The sequence below is a fragment of the Etheostoma spectabile genome, chromosome 15, assembly GCF_008692095.1.
Source record: "Etheostoma spectabile isolate EspeVRDwgs_2016 chromosome 15, UIUC_Espe_1.0, whole genome shotgun sequence".
In the NCBI taxonomy this organism is placed as follows: domain Eukaryota; kingdom Metazoa; phylum Chordata; class Actinopteri; order Perciformes; family Percidae; genus Etheostoma; species Etheostoma spectabile.
Genome location: NC_045747.1, coordinates 16,954,130 through 16,966,584, shown reverse-complemented (window position 1 = coordinate 16,966,584; position 12,455 = coordinate 16,954,130). Strand labels below are relative to the sequence as shown.

At 39.8% G+C, this 12,455-nt stretch overlaps 1 long non-coding RNA gene across 1 annotated transcript in view; it reads left to right on the top strand.

Annotated features, from left to right (window-relative positions):
• LOC116702759 (uncharacterized) overlaps positions 1 to 11,052 on the top strand; it is a 14,078-nt gene extending 3,026 nt beyond the window's left edge. The window contains exons 2-3 of the long non-coding RNA XR_004335246.1: positions 5,589 to 5,593; positions 11,010 to 11,052. This is a non-coding gene — a long non-coding RNA (uncharacterized LOC116702759). The remainder of the gene's footprint in view (positions 1 to 5,588; positions 5,594 to 11,009) is intronic.
• Positions 11,053 to 12,455: the final 1,403 nt, after the last annotated feature.

The window sequence follows — 12,455 nt, the reverse complement described above, 5'->3', positions numbered from 1 at the left end:
GTGTGTGTGTGTGTGTGTGTGTGTGTGTGTGTGTGCAACATGGAAACCTCAATGAGAAGGGCAGCTGAGGCACTGTATATAGACAATATACAGTGGAGGCCATGATCTAGTTAGAAAGACACAGTCTTATTGGAGTCATGATTAGATTAGGATTTTCCGGCAGGCCTCGTATAAACAGAGAAAGGTCACATAAAAATGTTTCTGTGTTTTATGGTAATATCATCGGTAGGATAATGAGGACCCTCCGCGGACAATTGGGAATACATTTTAGAGATTGTATTAAAGTGGTTGTTCCTCAAGGAGCCCTTTTGGGGTCCATTATTTATTCCCAGAGGGGACTCACCCAACAAAATGAAGAAAACTGTAATTTAATTATAATTGAATTTGTACATCACCCAGTGAAATAATAAAGGAATGTAGTTTGGGGTCTCTGCTCTGCTTGCTGCCGAGACAGTACCAACTTTAGCAGTTCTGTAAGACAAGTCGTCCCTCTGCCCCTCAAGATGTTCATTGCATATGGGCCTGCTCCTGATAAATGAACACGGTGCACAGTGTGTGCTTTTGACTCTTGTTCTCTGTGTGATGTGTAGCTGAGTTTTTCAGGATCGACAATCATTGATTCCCACCCTTTCTCCAAACTACTTGTTTGCATGTCTTGTTGTTCAAATGCACTGAAAAAAATGGTCATGTGGTTAAACAGGAAGCTTGTGAATTACTTTAGTCCAAAAGGATGTCGTCCTAACTGTGAGTTCTGTTGTCAAGATAGAGGCAGGCACCTTCATTTAAAGACAGCACACTGATGATTTTAATCATTATTCATCTTATTCTAAACTTTGGTATGGAAATTCTACATGCATTTGCCTCAAAAATTATTCTGAGTGCATGCTTTGTAAAAAACAGCTCTGATTAAACTTTTATTTATTCATAAAAATGCTAATTACGGCAATCAGATGGATTTGGTGAGGCACTTGAATTACCTCAGCTTAAGTGAATCCAAATTTGATTTTGTGCTTTTTACTATCATAATGGAGGGCAACGATTATGACTGTCAAGATTTACACATCTAAGAAGGGTCACATTAAGAGAGCATTCAAGACTAGTGTTCCTGCTAAGCATTCTCCATCACACTCTATCATACTGACATAGTAATAAGATCTTGTCACTCCTTATAGCCACCAATTTACCAATTGGGCAAAATCATAATTCTCAAGAGTTTATTACACTCACCACGTAATAATGTATTCCCAGCCCCATAATAACTTGTCACACTGACAAAAATAATATCTTGTCAGTCATCACATATATCCCTGAGAAAAAATTTCAAATAAAAAATATTTATACATCCTACGTAGTGTAATGAATTACCACCAGATAAGTATTTGTCATTGTCTTTGTTACTGTTCTGGAAACCGCGGTGGTAAAAGAATTATAGAGGATGGAAAAATAGCGTGTGTTTGGAACCCTGCAGCTGGTTATGATTGACTGATAAATGAGAGTAAACAGTGACCTCTGTTATCTGTCACAGCGGAGCACAGACAGAGGCTGAGACACATAACAGAAGAGGACAGGGATGCAAATAGAGGAGAGGAGAGGAGAGGAGAGGAGAGGTTTTTTTTGGTTTTCAAAGTCCTTTTAGTGGATCATTTTCAGATAAGATTCATAATCAAAGCAAATCAACATACATAAAACAAGACAAAAAAAACAAATTGAAACCAAATACTATCAATACAAACTTTATGCTTTTTCCAATCAAAAACTGACCACCAACTCCCCATCCTTCCCAACAGAGCATAACATTCCCCCTACAGCCCGCAAATGACTGAAATCTAGCAAATTGTCCATCACCTGGTCGTAGGAATGTTCCACCCTCAATCGGGCCTTGACCAGTCCTTCCAGAACCGGCACTGGCTCAACACCACCAGCTCCCTGAGCCTGGTTCCTGGGTGTTGGCCAGGTGGCAAATTTTCAATAGTTCAATAAAATGCGAACAGTCTCTTTTTGCTTTCTGTATTTTGGACCAAAAATGAACACTTCCAAAGAAAACCCTAAACCCACCTTTAAAGAAGCTCTAGCAGATCTGTTAGCTGAGGACATTGAACAAATAAATGTAGTGTTTCCACCTGAAGACAACAAATGGAGGAGAGGAGAGGGTTAAACAAATGGGATTTTGAAAAGAGAGAACTCAAAGCTCGGCCGGCGGCAGAAGCTACTGTCAGACCAGAGACCTTGTTTTCTCTGAAACAGGCGCTGGCATGACAATGTATCTTGTACACGGGGCAAATTATCCGCTCTTGCAAATGCACACAAAACACACTGTGGCACTTGCTTTCACACATGCATACTATAAAAGACTTTGAGTAGCTACATGCATCTAAACATAACACATGTGTAGAAATATTAAAGTAGACCAAGAGATGCTGGAGGGGAGAATAGCCCACAGAGCGAGATTAAGAGTGACTAACCATGGGTGTTAACTTCTAAATGAGTCAACATCTTCATTTAATGTTTTTAAGAATAACATTAGGAGCAAAGCCACAAAATGTGTTAGAAGTTTATTTGCAAGAAAAATAGTGCCAAAAAAGCCAGCATTTCCACCAAGCTGTACCTAAAAATGAATCACATTGGCCGCATAATAACATATTTTAATATGTTGTTGATAAATGCAGGTTTGACAGTTTCTGGTTACATATGGTATTTATAAATCTTAATTGCCAACGCAGGGTGCCAGATAATTGCCGGAACTCATGCTGACATCGATTAAAGACCTCAAGCTGGTTTTGAAGTGGGATTGTGGGAGGACAGGTCTCAGTGTTATATGGTGTTATGGCCTCTTGTGTCCTGAACTTCAACCTCTTGCAGATAAATAGATCTTAGACCCAAAAACAGAGGACAGGGTTTATTGCTAAGGTAACAATGGTCTACAACCAACCAACCAGACAACCGACAACAACACTTGTGAATTGTCTGGTAATTACGATGGCTCTTCTGATGGATCGGATAGTTCAAATCACAGTCCCAACACTTAACAGAAGCAAAGGTTTACCAATTTTGCATTTCCATTGCCTGATGGATGCACTGTCTTAAAGGCCGAGGTCAGGGTAAAAAAGTATCATGTACTGTCCTGTACACTGGAACCCTAACACCACAGAACTGCTTTCTGAAGCAGCAGAAAGCCACTGTCAATGGGAAGAAAAATACAGAACGGGACTGCCTAGGTCAGTTGTGCTTCTCCAACTTCCACTGGTCTCTGCTGTGAGTCATCTCAAGGGGGTTGCGTTTGAGTTTTAAGAGGTTTAGTCCACAGTGACAAAGATTGGTGTCTTTTAGTTTTTTGGTGTTGTTGCACTAGGAGGTTTCTGTAAAGATAAATATCCTTGGCAGCTCATGCTGACACATGGAGCTGGTTTTCTGGTTGTTGTTTTCTTTTTGCAGTGTAAGTAGGGTGAAAAATGCATCATTGTTGATAAAAAAAGTTGAGACATCACGATGATCTTACTCCCTAAATCCTGGTTTGCTTAAATTACCATTCACATATGTCATATGTGTTGGGTGATGTCAGCCCAGTGACTCACTGTGTTACCTCACCCCATCAGAGCGGACAGGGTCGTTGGCCTGTGTGCACTGGAGCCTGGCTGTTTCTACTCTTCATCTTCTCTTAATCTTCTTTCACTTCCAACTCTTCTGTTGAGCAATTGAAAGCTCTTTAAAAAATCACTGGTTGACATATAACAGAGAGCCAGTAGATTCTATACAGAGATCCATGACAAACCATTGTAACAAAAGGGATGAATGCAGCCAAGATTAATTCATGCATTGTAAACCAAGAGATTTTTCTAATGTTAGCTCCAGGTAAACCCAATGAGTTCTCACATTTTGAGGAGCTACCACCTACGTCAACCCAACATGCAGGTAAAGATTTACCCTTTTTTACCTATAGGTGCAGATAGCCTCTTGTGCATTGAGACCTGCTTTATGTTCCACAATCACTAGCAATTGAGACAGAACATTAGTCCACTCATCCTCTTTTCTGACTTCTCTCTTTTCCAGGTTTGTCTTCTGTGTCGTCGTATGGAACTGCCGATATGTACTGCTATTATCATTATTACCAGGAGATTAATAACCCGTTGAGCCTGATTACACCAGCTGCCTCTTTTGTTGGGGTACATTTTCATACCTTTCTGCATAGTTTTCTCCTATGAGTCAGCCACGTGCCCATAGTCAGCACTATGTCTCTCACCAGTGGAAGAGATTGGTTGTCCCTCTGGGCAAGGTAAGACAAAGGAGACAGACTCAGACATCACTAAAGAAGCAGTATCTCTGTCTGTCTGTCTGTCTTGTCTTGTCCTGCCAAAAGGGACAGACATTCAAAGTTGCCCATAGCTCACTATGTTTTACTCTCTCAGCAGCACCAACAAAACAGAACATAGGTAGTAATAATTTATATATACTTCTTCCAAACAAAGTCCTGTGGCAAAACAATAGGACAAGGTGCTGTCCAACAAAGAGTTAAGGCCAAGCAACAATTTATTTCTGACTGACTGAGTTTTACCTTAGTAACATTGGCCATTGTTACTATAGGTTAGATAGCACTGGAGTCTACGCTAAAGTCCTATTTACAATGGCGACCTGGCAAAAAGCAACACCCCCTTAGGGAAGGTGATAGGGGCTAAAAGAGAAATGTCAGAAGTTTAAAATACAGCAGCACACATCCATTTCCAACATGTCCACTACTTACATACACTCATAACAAGCATTATGTGTGACAACAAATACTACCGAGCAGTAAGACAAACAGGCAAAGCAAAATGGCACCAGCAAAAGAATACAAATATGCACAAGAGAACAGTAAGCAGCAAACAGATGAAGGTTAGGGAATATTAGTCGGTCGGTAAACAGCTGCATGTTTCAGCAAGAGACAGCTAGAGAAAACAAGCTGTCAGATCAGCTGGCCTGCTATGTTTGATTGTGGCACGCAACAACATCCTTGTCCCATCTTTTCGTCCTCTTGTTGCAAGTGTGTGTTCTATCTATGTCCTATGTGAGTGTGTTCTATCATGGGATGAATACAGTGACTTGAGAAAATGTCCACACCCATGCTAAAGTTGAAAATGAGGAATAAAAAACATCTTTTAGAAATTGATCCTAATACCTTCATTCAAAAAAATTAGGAAAATCCTACATTTTAAAGACACCAATTTTCTTTGTGAATGAATAATGTGTTGTAAATAAATAAACGTTCTTCCTTAAAATACAAGGGGCATGAGTGTAGGTATGTGATGTTGTGGGGTTACTTTAATACCCAAAGGCCATGGGGAACTTTATCAGGATGCATAGTATCCTGGATCCATGAAATAACTGACCTTTAAAAACAAAAATGTGCCTGCTTCTATGGGAATTTAACATAGGGGTGTGTATACTCATGCCTTCTGTATTTTAAGGAACAACATTTATTTATTTACAATACATTATTCATCCACAAAGAACATTGGTGTCCTTAAAAGGTTGGATTTTCCAAAAGGTTAGGAACAAAGGCATTAAAATCAATTTCCAAAATATGTTTTTTTATTCCTCTTTTTAATCAACTTTAGCATGGGTGTGTAAACTTTCTCAAGGCACTGTAGGTCCAAAGTGATCAAATAGTTGGTGTCCAAATTGTAAGTGCATGGGAAAAAAACGTTCTTGCTCATTTGATATCATGAATGATATTAATGTAATGTCAAGGAGGCAGTGTTGGTGTGAAATGTTTAGGGATTGTGGAATTGTTGTGTATGGCATCCACGACATACAGGAATTTAGTGCGCCGTGAAAATGGCTACACTGACAAGAGCTCTGAGTCAACTCAGCATACTTGAGTGGATTTACTTTCTACTTGCTCTTTTTGCTATTCTTTTGTCACTTTAATGTATGTATTACTTTAATTTCATCTTTTATTCTCTTATTACAGCAACTAGTGCTTTTTATTGCTCAGCTGACCCGTTCTCTTTCAAATTTCATTGTAGGGTTGACCCTGCGTTAATCTACATATGACAAAACGTGAAATTGAATGCATTTCGCCTCATAGGTCATGAAGAAAAGAATGTGAAGTAAATTTTGGTGCGATTGTGCCATGCCAAGTGGGAATGTGAGGGTCCGAGCTGGAAGGTATGAGGAGTCACAGGTGGCAAGAATGAAGCAAACCCAAACTAAAATATGCCACAAAGTTCTACTAAACGGACCAAACTGAACACAAAGAGGAACATAGTCTACGATGGGTGATCAGATTTTTTAGATTCAACAGAGGTCACAAAAACAAACCAGTACCACCTAAGCTGTTAAGGAACGGTACTGGAGGTTGGACCCAAAAGCAGATTGATGACACAGGATATACGATAAAGTGTTTTAATTCGTGAAACTATATACAATAATTGTTAAAGTGAAAACTGGAGGCAGGTGCATCAAGGAGATTCAGTGGTGGGTGCAGTGCGCTCTCCAGAGCGTGCCCAGTGACTTGGTGATAACGACCATGTGGTGAGGAATATTCCAGAGTCCAACAAACAATTCGAGGCTGAATCCAAGCCTAGTAATTAGCACTGAGTGAGCAGGGGAGCAAGCAGGCAGGCAGGCACACAGGAAGCTTGAGCATGAGTAAGCAAGGCAGGCTGCAACAAGAGTGAACAAATGAGCTGCACAAGCCACAACACCAGAAACACAGGGAGCCAGGCATGCCACTATACCACTTTAGTAGACTGGACGATCTGGCTACAAGTGGATCACAGAGCCGGCCTTGATTGCTGCAGCAGGATGATTAGGCAATGAGCTTCACCTGGCGCCCACTGCCAGCTAAGCCATGTCCACAGCTCACAGATAGCACAGGGGGGGGACATGAGGGGAAACAGACAAGGCACACAAAACAAGGAGAAAAACTATGATGTGACAGGCACCTAGTACATTTTGATTGGCCTCATCCTGTATTTGAAAGCTCAAGTTTAGGGGCTGCATGGTTTGCTCTGTCCTGACAAGATGTCCCTCCAGCAGCGGTACCTGCAGCACTGGTAACTCAAAGAAATAGGAATTAGAAAGACTCAAGACAAACTTATCTAAAGACAAACTAAAGTGTGACTGTACAGAATTTACCTAACTGTGTGTTTCTATAAAGAGAAACCAACATACTGCCAACAGTACTTAATTAATTATGATTATAATCTACAAAACAAAGCTATGTGTCATCATGTATTTGTTTGTTTGCTTATCTACGTGCTAAAGTTCAAAAGGTCATACGCAACGAGGAGAATATTGACCTCTTTACTCACACTTGAAAATACATGCTTTTCTCGCTTAAATTTTTACCCAAAAGAAGTGATGCAGTTTCCACAAACTTTGGCCCTCTGGGAGGTTCCTGAGGTCATTGGGAAGTTAACACTCTCAATTTTTGGTTACTAGTGTCGGTGTGATTCTAGGCCTAACTGACACAAAGCTAAAGAAGTTAGAATGGAGAATTTCTATTTCCGTCCAAGTAAATCATCTGTAAAATGTTTTAAAAAACACTACTGTAAGCAGATTACATGGGCTACATACAAAACTAGTACCCTAACCACATTTCTCAACTTAAAACAGAAAAAAATCCAGGAGAAATTGACTCAGAAAATGGATTTTATATGAATTTATTTCCACAGATATGTCTGTGCGTTTTTCTTATTTCCTTTCAGAAAACAACCCCAAAAAGTGCAAAATACAAAACTTCTTAAATAACAAAACAAATCCACATCACTCACACACATGCCTGAATTAACTATTAAGTGTAAACTATAGAAAAATAAGGTGTGTGTGTGTGTGCAGGAGGGTGTGGCAGCAGGTGTGAGGAGAGTTCAGAAAGACATTCTGCTCACACTATGGACACTGCATGTAACCTGCGGGCCTACCTCGATTTAAGACAACGTGTGTTTACTACTGTAATAACATCTGATTTTGCAATAAAGAGGAGCACAAAGGGGCCCCTTTATGAAACAGTTGATTTTTTTTTTTTTTAATGAAACAATATTTCCCAGGAGAGGTGATTAGCTGTATGTCAGCTTAATCCACAGTTAATTAAATAGTGGTTTGTTAAATCTGAAGTTTAAAACGTAACTGTGAAACTTAACTTTTGAATTAGTTCCCATCACACGTCGCCAACACTGACCTAGTACTGTCCTGTATTGGCATTTCATGTCCGATGTAGTTATGTATCATCTGTATGTATTTGCACTTTCTTTCCAAAAGTCTTTTCTGATCATCTACAACCTCATCATGATCACTTGTTACCATGACAACTCTCTCACAGGACCAATCGCCCACCTCACTCTCCTTCTCTTTTCCTCCCTCCTAGCTGTCTCTCTGTCTTTCTTCTACTGCTCTTCACTGTCTTTGTTGTGACTCCCCCTCACCCGTCAGCCACTGGCATCACCCACTTTAATTTCTCATCCTTTCATTTGCTCCTTTTAGGTAATTTATTATTGTTATTTTTCTCCCTCACCTGACTGATACCTTCTGTGGAGAAGACTCGGTAGCCTCTCGTCTCTCTAGCATCACCAGTCAGCCCAGTCAAACTCAGCAAGGTCAGTCCAGTCTCACGTCCACGCTCTTCGGAGTTTTTTTTTTTCAACCACCCTGCCCTTAGCCTGGAGCAGTTTGGACCGGCCCAGTATGCAGTATGAGTTAAGGTCAAGAACCTCAAAGTCCTCTGGTGGACCCCAGTGGCTGCGGCTAGAGTCAGAGGTTTTAAGAAAGAGAACACAAGCTGCTACTTTCAGACGAAGGGGGCTGCAGTTGTGGAGCAACCAAGTGCTTCCTGGCATAGCTGAGTGTGAGACAGTGTACTCTTTCTTAGAACTGTCAAAACTGGATTTTTCTGTGTGATGGGTAAAGAGAGAGGCTTGCATTTTTGAAATTTCTGTCCAAGTTGGACATTTGGTGAAGCAGCCTTGAGTTCCTAAAAGCCTCCTCAAGGGATCTGAAGAGAGCTGAAAAGCTTGAACATAGTCACAGTGAACCTTTTTATCCTGGAATTTAAAGCATTTCTATAATTTGTGTATTTGTATATTTTGTACCCCTATTTGTGCTATTTATTTCAGCATTTCATCTGAAAATGGCTACAACGTTTTCGTGTTATCAGTGGAACACATGAGTGCTTGCATGTGAAAGGCATATGAAAGGCAAGGCAGCTTTATTTGTATAGCGCATTTTAGCAACAGGGCAATTCAAAGTGCTTTACATAAAAACAATAAAAATGAAAATTTCGGTACAAGAAATTAAACATTAAAGAGCAGTTAAAAACAGTTAAACATAAAAGCAGATAAAATAGCAGATTTTAGGCTGCTATTATGGGACAGTGTACAAGCCGCTTCCCCACACCTGTTATTGGGGCGCAACAACCATTTTGTGGAAACCCAAACTTTGTTGACCAATACAATAGGCACTTTCTACTAGCAGAACCATGAGTGTTTCCATCTCATCCATCCATCACGGGCCCCGCAGGATCACGTGACTTTGTACTCTGGCAACCCATAACCAAGAAGGAAAGTACTTCTCTTTACACTACAGTGTAGTCGTTGCTATGAAGCTCACTTTAATCCCGGCAAACAAAGGGGGGTTCCCATAGCAATAAGCCCACGGGCATTTATCACCCAACTTTGCATTTCCCTTTAGCTTTACAGAGCTTTATAGCAACATTTAGCTCTTTAGCACTGTTTTGTGTTTTTTTGGCCTACAACTTTATTGTTTTGGCTCGCTCTCACCACTCTGTGTGTCAGCTGTTCTCAGTGTAAAGACTGTACGCTACCTGCTGAGCACTACACCGTAAACAGATAGAGACTAAAGTGGAGCATTTAGGAGCTAAGATGGCAGATATTTTATTTAGAAGGAGGGTGAATATTGCATTCACATTTGCCGGAGACCCACTCCCAAATGAATGCTGTTGCTCTGGAACCGCTGGATATGTAAATAAACCAGTTTGCTAGCAAGTTTGTTTGGCTGCCACCAAGTGGCCAACAAAACTCAGTTTCAGTTTTTTTACAATCACTCAGCTATTAATTTCAGAACCTTGATGTCATTTTTTTTAATTTCTAGACACAAAACTCAACACGGTCATCACTTGTGACACAGGCTGTCCAATGTTCAAAACACTGCAATGTGCATTCATATCTTTAAATCTTGCACATTCATTGGTTCAAAAAACTAATTAACTGTGAAATACCATTGAACATTACTTTAGATCACCCACACACAAGCTACCCATAGTTTCACTGTGTCATTGTTCGTACAATCATTAAATATTGTAGTACAAAATAGGTGATAAATGTTTCATTATGGAACTAGATGAAAAATGCATCCCTGTAGAAGCACTGCAGTAGTAGAGAGTATACCATGGACACAGGGAAATCATTCAACAAAATCTGAAATGTATTGAGGAAAATCAATGCAATCACAACATAGGTTTATTTGAATCAAAGCTAAATAATTAGATGGGAAATAGAAAAGAAAAAACAGTGCTGCAAAACATCGAATGCAGTGTTGAACTTGCTTGTACTGTATAAAGCAAAATAAAGAAGTGAATACTCTACATTACTGTACATCTTCATCAACTCTGGCATGTGGATTTGGCCACAGGTTCTCATCTACATAGCAATTAGCCAAACATCTTGGAAAAAAGATGGCATGGGCATGGGGAACAATGTGGTGTGTGTGTGTGTGTGTGTGTGTGTGTGTGTGTGTGTGTGTGTGTGTGTGTGTGTGTGTGTGTGTGTGTGTGTGTGTGTGTGTGTGTGTGTGTGTGTGTGTGTGTGTGTGTGTGTGTGTGTGTGTATATTTGTGCATGTGTGTTTGTGTAGTATGTGTGTATATATATATATGTATGTATATATATCTATATATATATATATATAGATATATATACACAACAAGTTGGCAGAATTGGATGGGCAGTTCCAAAGGCCTGCATGTAGACAGTGCAGTATTGTCAATACTGTAAATAGTTTAACAGTAAAGGTGGTACAGAGGACCATAGAAACAGTACCTGATAAACAGTAGTACGTTACAGTAAAGAATGATGATGAAATTTTACATCCAGATAATGTCTTCTAAGTGGTTCATGCTCCACGCTAATTGCCGACAATATACTGTATCTCCGTGCATTGAAACTTTCATGATCTAAACATGGAATATTGTTTCTGTCTCCATACAACTACGCATTAAGAGTTATGCAACAATTGTATCAATTGATAGTTAGATCACTGTAATGAAATGAATACTCAATCATTTGAAATGTAGTGTGTGAATTGCTTTTTGAAGTAGTAGTACTTTGATTTCGAGTTGTGTCATGTTGAACAGTTTTGAAAAATGACATCCAGGTTCTGAAATTAGTGCCAAAGTGATTTTAAAAAACTGTAATGCAAGTTAAATATTAAACTTTTTTTTTTTATTACAGATTTTCGGGCCATTTAGGGACAGAGGAAGTGAACACATTGCATTTTAAATTGATATGGCAAATGTGTTAGGAAACAGTCGCTTATTTACAATTCCAATAGTTATAGAGCAACCTTATCATTCATGTGGGGTCCCGTTTGTGTCCACCTGATGAATGTAAGTCCAATGTTCCCTCTCTTGTGGGTCTGTTTTCAGTCTTACTCCTGAGGGCAATATCTTGCTCTTTAGCTGTCTAACCAGCTAGTGTTTTGAGCTTTTCCAACAGAACAGCCACACTGCTGTGGTCAAAAACAACACTGCGAGAGCAGAGAGTGAACCAGACCAGGAAAGTTGCGGGCCGGACAGCCAAAGACTGAGCTAAAACCTCAAGCCAAGATAAGATATGCAGATTTGATAATTCTGGAGTCAAGTGTTCACAAACAGAACTCTGTAGGTTCATCAGTACGAGCAATCTTTTTCACCCTTTCCTTTGATACCATATTATAAAAAAGCAATGTATAGCTTCTTTAAACTCTGGGTGCATAAGCCTATACCTTCAGTTTGAGATGTAGATGTATGTCATATACTTGAACTGAATTTAACAAACATTTAACTAACATTTTTACAAAAGATGCTCCTGTCCTTAATGATTAGTTTGGTGGACCTCTCGGAGAAAGGAGAGATCTCTGCACGCCTCTTTATTTTCTGATTGGACGATCAGTTTTGTCTGGTATGAATATTTGGGGGCTGCAAATATCAGTTTGCATGGTGGGGGAAAAAAGGGTCTGACTAACTGGTGGGGGTTGGTGAAGCAGATTTTAGTGCCATTTTGAGATGCACACATCTTTCTTCCTCTTTTTCTTAACATATTTACTTGTGTTGTGTCTCTAATGTTAGTAATGTCTCATCCCATCCTGTCTTTGTTGCAACAGGAGCCAAGGAGCCAGGAGACTAATCTAATCATTTATGGTCTGCTCCTGAGTAGTAAATTATTTTCTTGGCAAATCACACTGTTTGCTACTGGGTATGTGTGTGTGTGT